The following is a 7,926-nucleotide window of genomic DNA, read 5'->3' as shown; positions in this document are numbered from 1 at the left end:
GTGGCAACCCGGAGCCCCGCTCCCGCGTGGCCCCCTTCCTCCGTTCGTTCCCGTTCTGACCACGTGTCGTTCGTCTCCACCCCTATTTAATGCCCGGGTCACGTGATACGTTTCCCCCAATCCTGGTTAGCCTCCATGGAATATTCCAGGCTCCCTCGTAAGCTGCCGTGACCACGCCCCTGACTCATCTCCCCATTGGCTGTGGCCAAAGCCAGCAGAACCAATCATCTACTTGCATTTGTCACCTTCCCATTATGTCAGGGCCACGCCCCTGACTCGTCTCCCCATTGGCTGTGGCCAAAGCCAGCAGAACCAATCATCTACTTGCAGCTGTCACCTTCCCATTACGTCAGGGCCACGCCCCTGACTCGTCTCCCCATTGGCTGTGGCCAAAGCCAGCAGAACCAATCATCTTCTTGCATTCGTCACCTTCCCATTACGTCAGGGCCACGCCCCTGACTCGTCTCCCCATTGGCTGTGGCCAAAGCCAGCAGAACCAATCATCTACTTGCAGCTGTCACCTTCCCATTACGTCAGGACCACGCCCCCTAGGCTTCCCCCCATTGGCTATAAACCAGGACCGGCAGAGCCAATCATCGTGACGAGTTGTGATACGTCATTGAGCCGGATATATCCTCACATTACACACGCATACCAAGGTCGAGTGGATTATGGGTTTTACTAACCAAAACGGGGGTTGTTTCTCTTTTTAAATCCTTTATATTAAGTTCGCGTGCTTGCTTGCTTGCGCGCTTACGACCGTGCAAATTTTTCGGTCGTTTTTTAACCCACTTCCCGTGATCCAATCGAGCTGACATTTTGCACACAGACTCGTTGTGCGTGACAATTTATTTTCGTGAAAATTTTACACTTTTTAGGTAAACATTTTTTTATATGTAATTACCAATTGCTTAATGGTGGCAGGCAATCATCTGACCCATAGGTGGCAGCCATCTCAAGCCAGAGGACGAGAGGACTCTAGCCGCCCGTTTCAAAGACCAATGTGGGCTGGGTTGTGGCCCATTGAACACGCATATAAAGGATTTATAGTGAAAAACTTTGTTTTTACGGGTTAATTTCTTTTAACCGAACTTAAATATTGGGAGGGTTTAGCTGCTGCAGCTCCTTACTATGAAAATTCCTTCCCTTCATTACTGCTAACCCTACTCCCTCCCTTTGATGCTGCTAATCCCACATAATGCACGGGAATAATATGACTTTGAGACCCCCCCCCCGCCCACCTCCTACGCATTCCACAAGTCGTGACTAATCCCATATCTGCATTTCCCATAAATATGCTAAATTCCTCTTGATATGCAAATTCCTTTGTCAAGGCGCCAATCCCCCTCTAACCCGACTTAAATATACGCTGCCAAGCTTGGTGGTGTTCATTCAGACGCTGTCCTTCCGACAGACCTGTTCTTCACCTGAGGACGGCTGCTTGCGTTGTGGCCGAAACGTCGTGAGAATTGTATTTTATTGTGTTTTATTTTTATTATTTCCCTTCTACGTGACTTTACCGAAAGAACCAAGACGATTGGGAGTGACGTTATTTCGACGAATATAAACTGAATCGACCGCCGTGCCCGCCGACCCGTCGGAATTCTTTTCCCCGAGATCTCCTGTCTGACACATCATCCGTGGCGACCCGAACTGGCCCCTGATCCGCCACCCGGCTTCACGGTTGAAGTTCTCGCTTGCGTTGTTCTGCACTCCGGCCGTCAGTGAGTCGCCTCGCGACCCTCGCGCCCTGCGGAACATCGTGAAGGGTCCCGCTGCGTTCCAACCACCCATCACTCGGTCAACCCAGGGGCCTGCCGTGCAGCAGAGGTTGCAACCGGGTACCCGATACCCGCACCCTACCCGATACCCGCACCCTACCCGATACCCGCACCCTACCCGATACCCGTACCCTACCCGATACCCGCACCCTACCCGATACCCGTACCCTACCCGATACCCGTACCCTACCCGTACCCGTACCTTACCCGATACCCGTACCCTACCCGATACCCGCACCCTACCCGATACCCGTACCCTACCCGATACCCGCACCCTACCCGATACCCGTACCCTACCCGATACCCTACCCGATACCCGTACCCTACCCGATACCCTACCCGATACCCGTACCCTACCCGATACCCGTACCCTACCCGATACCCGTACCCTACCCGTACCCTACCCGATACCCTACCCGATACCCGCACCCTACCCGATACCCGTACCCTACCCGATACCCGTACCCTACCCGATACCCTACCCGATACCCGTACCCTACCCGATACCCGTACCCTACCCGTACCCTACCCGATACCCGTACCCTACCCGTACCCGTACCCTACCCGATACCCGTACCCTACCCGATACCCGTACCCTACCCGTACCCGTACCCTACCCGATACCCGTACCCTACCCGTACCCGTACCCTACCCGATACCCGTACCCTACCCGATACCCGTACCCTACCCGTACCCTACCCGATACCCGTACCCTACCCGATACCCGTACCCTACCCGATACCCGTACCCTACCCGATACCCGTACCCTACCCGATACCTGTACCCTACCCGATACCCGTACCCTACCCGTACCCTACCCGATACCCGTACCCTACCCGATACCCGTACCCTACCCGATACCCGTACCCTACCCGATACCCGTACCCTACCCGTACCCTACCCGATACCCGTACCCTACCCGATACCCGTACCCTACCCGATACCCGTACCCTACCCGATACCCGTACCCTACCCGATACCCGTACCCTACCCGTACCCGTACCCTACCCGTACCCTACCCGATACCCGTACCCTACCCGATACCCGTACCCTACCCGATACCCGTACCCGTACCCTACCCGATACCCGTACCCTACCCGTACCCTACCCGTACCCTACCCGATACCCGTACCCTGCCCGATACCCGTACCCTACCCGATACCCGTACCCTACCCGATACCTGTACCCTACCCGTACCCGTACCCTACCCGATACCCGTACCCTACCCGTACCCGTACCCTACCCGTACCCTACCCGATACCCGTACCCTGCCCGATACCCGTACCCTACCCGATACCCTACCCGATACCCGTACCCTACCCGATACCCGTACCCTACCCGATACCCGTACCCTACCCGATACCCGGCTGGGTACGGGTACCCGATTGCGACCCTGGTGCGGCCGGGTACGGGTACGGGTAGACCGTGAGTCACTGGTGAGTCACCGTTTGTCACTCATTTCCCAACGCCTTGTCTCTTCTCACAATTCAAGTTCCTAGAATCAACCCACCCGCGCCTGCAACGTGGCTTCATCCCAGAGGTCGCAATCGGGTACCCGATACCCGTACCCTACCCGTACCCGGCCGTACCCTACCCGATACCCGGCCGGGTACGGGTAGCCAGGTATCGGGTAGGCTATGGGTAAGGGTAGGGTATGGGTACGGGTACCCGTTTGCGACCCTGGTGCGGCCGGGTACGGGTAAGGAATCAAAACCCGTTTGCGACCTCTGCCGCGCAGCATTTGCGACGTCCTTCAGCAATGAGAGTGACGATCAATTTTCGTTGATTAGGTGTAGCCCTAGATTTGAAGCTTTCGTGACTGCAAGGAATCATCTTCTTAGGTTTTTTTCGGTAAAGTCACCGTGTAGGTAAAACATCAAAATTAATGAAAATAAAATAAAACAAAAATCACGACGTTTCGGAGGCAACACAAGTCTCCGTCATCAGGTGGGGGACCGTCACAGCCGAATTAGCTGCATCAAGTGAGGCAATGATTCAAGATGTAATATAAGGGCTTACATCGTGAATCATTGCCTCACTTGATGTAGCTAATTCGGCTGTGACGGTCCCACCTGATGACGGAGACTTGTGTTGCCTCCGAAACGTCGTGATTTTTGTTTTTATTTTATTTTCATTAATTTTGATGTTTTACCTACGTGACTTTACCGAAAAAACCTAAGAAGATGTGTAGCCCTGTGAGCCATGTGGCTCTTGACTCGGGTGCAAACGCAACAAACAAAAACACGAACAAAGAACCGTCTTTCAGTGACGACGCGCAACAGAAACATCCAGGAAAAACCAGCAGATCAAACTTTCGTGGATTGCAAGAATTCGTACTTCTTTTTTCTCTCCGCCTGATGAAGGCCGCCGCTTGTGTTGCGATCGAAACGTCGTGGGGTTTTTTCGCTTTGATTATTTTCAATGTATTATTTTAAATTTAATCTTATCGTCTGTTATTTTATTTTCTATCTACGGGACTTCACCGAAAGAGCCAAGGATATGAGTTCGGTGTATCGTGTGCCAAGGCCGTAGCCATGGAGTCAACATTGGGGGGGGGGAGCAAATCTTCCAGGGCCCCCCCCCCCCCCAGAAAAACAATCTAAATTTGAAAACTAATTTCCTGCCTAAAATATCAAAAAAATTCACAAACACATAGGATGGACTTTTTATTACTTTTTTTTACAATAAAGTCTAATAGTGTATTGTATCACATTGCTCTGTTTTAACTTTTTTTTTACCATTTCTTGTATCATTGTATGTAATGGCAGAGATTGGGGATTCATAAAGTACAACCATAACCACAATCATATACACAGAAATCTATTTTATAGCAAAAAAATTGGCGGGGACATTTTTGGCCACAGCCAATGGGGAGATGAGTCAGGGGCGTGGTCCTGACGTCACGGGAAGGTGACAGCTGCAAGTAGATGATTGGTTCTGCTGGCTTTGGCCACAGCCAATGGGGAGACGAGTCAGGGGCGTGGTCCTGACGTCACGGGAAGGTGACAGCTGCAAGTAGATGATTGGTTCTGCTGGCTTTGGCCACAGCCAATGGGGAGACGAGTCAGGGGCGTGGTCCTGACGTCACGGGAAGGTGACAGCTGCAAGTAGATGATTGGTTCTGCTGGCTTTGGCCACAGCCAATGGGGAGACGAGTCAGGGGCGTGGTCCTGACGTCACGGGAAGGTGACAGCTGCAAGTAGATGATTGGTTCTGCTGGCTTTGGCCACAGCCAATGGGGAGACGAGTCAGGGGCGTGGTCCTGACGTCACGGGAAGGTGACAGCTGCAAGTAGATGATTGGTTCTGCTGGCTTTGGCCACAGCCAATGGGGAGACGAGTCAGGGGCGTGGCCCTGACGTCACGGGAAGGTGACAGCTGCAAGTAGATGATTGGTTCTGCTGGCTTTGGCCACAGCCAATGGGGAGACGAGTCAGGGGCGTGGCCCTGACGTCACGGGAAGGTGACAGCTGCAAGTAGATGATTGGTTCTGCTGGCTTTGGCCACAGCCAATGGGGAGACGAGTCAGGGGCGTGGCCCTGACGTCACGGGAAGGTGACAGCTGCAAGTAGATGATTGGTTCTGCTGGCTTTGGCCACAGCCAATGGGGAGATGAGTCAGGGGCGTGGCCCTGACGTCACGGGAAGGTGACAGCTGCAAGTAGATGATTGGTTCTGCTGGCTTTGGCCACAGCCAATGGGGAGATGAGTCAGGGGCGTGGTCCTGACGTCACGGGAAGGTGACAGCTGCAAGTAGATGATTGGTTCTGCTGGCTTTGGCCATAGCCAATGGGGAGATGAGTCAGGGGCGTGGCCCTGACGTCACGGGAAGGTGACAGCTGCAAGTAGATGATTGGTTCTGCTGGCTTTGGCCACAGCCAATGGGGAGACGAGTCAGGGGCGTGGCCCTGACGTCACGGGAAGGTGACAGCTGCAAGTAGATGATTGGTTCTGCTGGCTTTGGCCACAGCCAATGGGGAGACGAGTCAGGGGCGTGGCCCTGACGTCACGGGAAGGTGACAGCTGCAAGTAGATGATTGGTTCTGCTGGCTTTGGCCACAGCCAATGGGGAGATGAGTCAGGGGCGTGGCCCTGACGTCACGGGAAGGTGACAGCTGCAAGTAGATGATTGGTTCTGCTGGCTTTGGCCACAGCCAATGGGGAGACGAGTCAGGGGCGTGGCCCTGACGTCACGGGAAGGTGACAGCTGCAAGTAGATGATTGGTTCTGCTGGCTTTGGCCACAGCCAATGGGGAGATGAGTCAGGGGCGTGGCCCTGACGTCACGGGAAGGTGACAGCTGCAAGTAGATGATTGGTTCTGCTGGCTTTGGCCACAGCCAATGGGGAGATGAGTCAGGGGCGTGGTCCTGACGTCACGGGAAGGTGACAGCTGCAAGTAGATGATTGGTTCTGCTGGCTTTGGCCACAGCCAATGGGGAGATGAGTCAGGGGCGTGGCCCTGACGTCACGGGAAAGTGACAGCTGCAAGTAGATGATTGGTTCTGCTGGCTTTGGCCACAGCCAATGGGGAGACGAGTCAGGGGCGTGGCCCTGACGTCACGGGAAGGTGACAGCTGCAAGTAGATGATTGGTTCTGCTGGCTTTGGCCACAGCCAATGGGGAGATGAGTCAGGGGCGTGGCCCTGACGTCACGGGAAGGTGACAACTGCAAGTAGATGATTGGTTCTGCTGGCTTTGGCCACAGCCAATGGGGAGACGAGTCAGGGGCGTGGTCCCGGCAGCCTCTGGAATATTCCATGCGAGGCTAACCAGGATTGGGGGAAACGTACCACGTGACCCGGGTATTGGGTACGGAGGTAAACCTCGGAAAACCGCACGAAAGCATCCGTGGGAGAACAGGTCTGTCGGTAATGCAGACCTGTTCTTCACCTGAGGACGGCTGCTTCCGTTGTGGCTGAAACGTCGTGAGAATTATTTTATTATTTTTATTATTTATTATTTCCCTTCTACGTGACTTTACCGAAAGAACCAAGAAGATGAATCCCTGTAGTGTATAGTGTAGTGTGTAGTATATGGTGTAGTGTAGTGTATAGTGTAGTATACTAGTACAGCACTAGTGTATAGTGTAGTGTAGTGTATGGTGTAGTGTGTAGTGTAGTGTATAGTAGTGTAGTGTATAGTGTAGTGTATAGTGTAGTATACTAGTACAGCACTAGTGTAATGTGTAGTGTATAGTGTAGTGTATAGTAGTGTAGTGTACAGTAGTGTAGTGTATAGTGTAGTGTATAGTGTAGTGTATAGTAGTGTAGTATATAGTGTAGTGTATAGTGTAGTATATAGTGTAGTGTATAGTGTATTATATAGTGTATAGTAGTGTATAGTGTAGTGTATAGTGTAGTGTATAGTAGTGTATAGTGTAGTGTATAGTGTAGTGTATAGTGTAGTGTATAGTGTAGTGTATAGTGTATTATATAGTGTAGTGTATAGTAGTGTATAGTGTAGTGTATAGTAGTGTATAGTGTAGTGTATAGTGCAGTATAGCAGCTCCCACGGATACACTCGCAGACGGAGGTAAGTTAAGGGCTTTCGCCAGGGTTTATTAAAGCTGTCACAATAACACACAGCAGGGTACACAACTCCCAGGGGGGGCTAGGGATCCGACTGTGAGTGCGGATCCCTGCCGGCTAGCTCCGGTCTCTCTCTCTCGTGTCGGATCGTGGACTCTGCCGACTCCACCGACCGGAGAAGCACCTCAACGGTGGTGTAGTGTGTAGTGTATAGTGTAGTGTATAGTGTAGTGTATGGTGTAGTGTAGTGTGTAGTGTAGTGTATAGTGTAGTGTGTATAGTGTATAGTGTAGTGTATAGTGTATAGTGTAGTGTATAGTGTAGTGTATAGTGTAGTGTATAGTGTAGTGTATAGTGTAGTGTATAGTGTAGTGTGTAGTGTAGTGTATAGTGTAGTGTATAGTGTAGTGTATAGTGTATTGTATAGTGTAGTGTGTAGTGTAGTGTGTAGTGTAGTGTATAGTGTAGTGTATAGTGTATAGTGTAGTGTATAGTGTAGTGTAGTGTGTAGTGTAGTGTGTAGTGTAGTGTGTAGTGTATAGTGCATGGTGTAGTGTATAGTGTAGTGTATAGTGTAGTGTATAGTGTAGTAGTGTATAGTGTAGTAGTGTAGTATAA

The sequence above is a fragment of the Lampetra fluviatilis genome, chromosome 55 (assembly GCF_964198595.1).
Source record: "Lampetra fluviatilis chromosome 55, kcLamFluv1.1, whole genome shotgun sequence".
Classification (NCBI taxonomy): domain Eukaryota; kingdom Metazoa; phylum Chordata; class Hyperoartia; order Petromyzontiformes; family Petromyzontidae; genus Lampetra; species Lampetra fluviatilis.
This window is presented reverse-complemented; position numbering follows the sequence as displayed.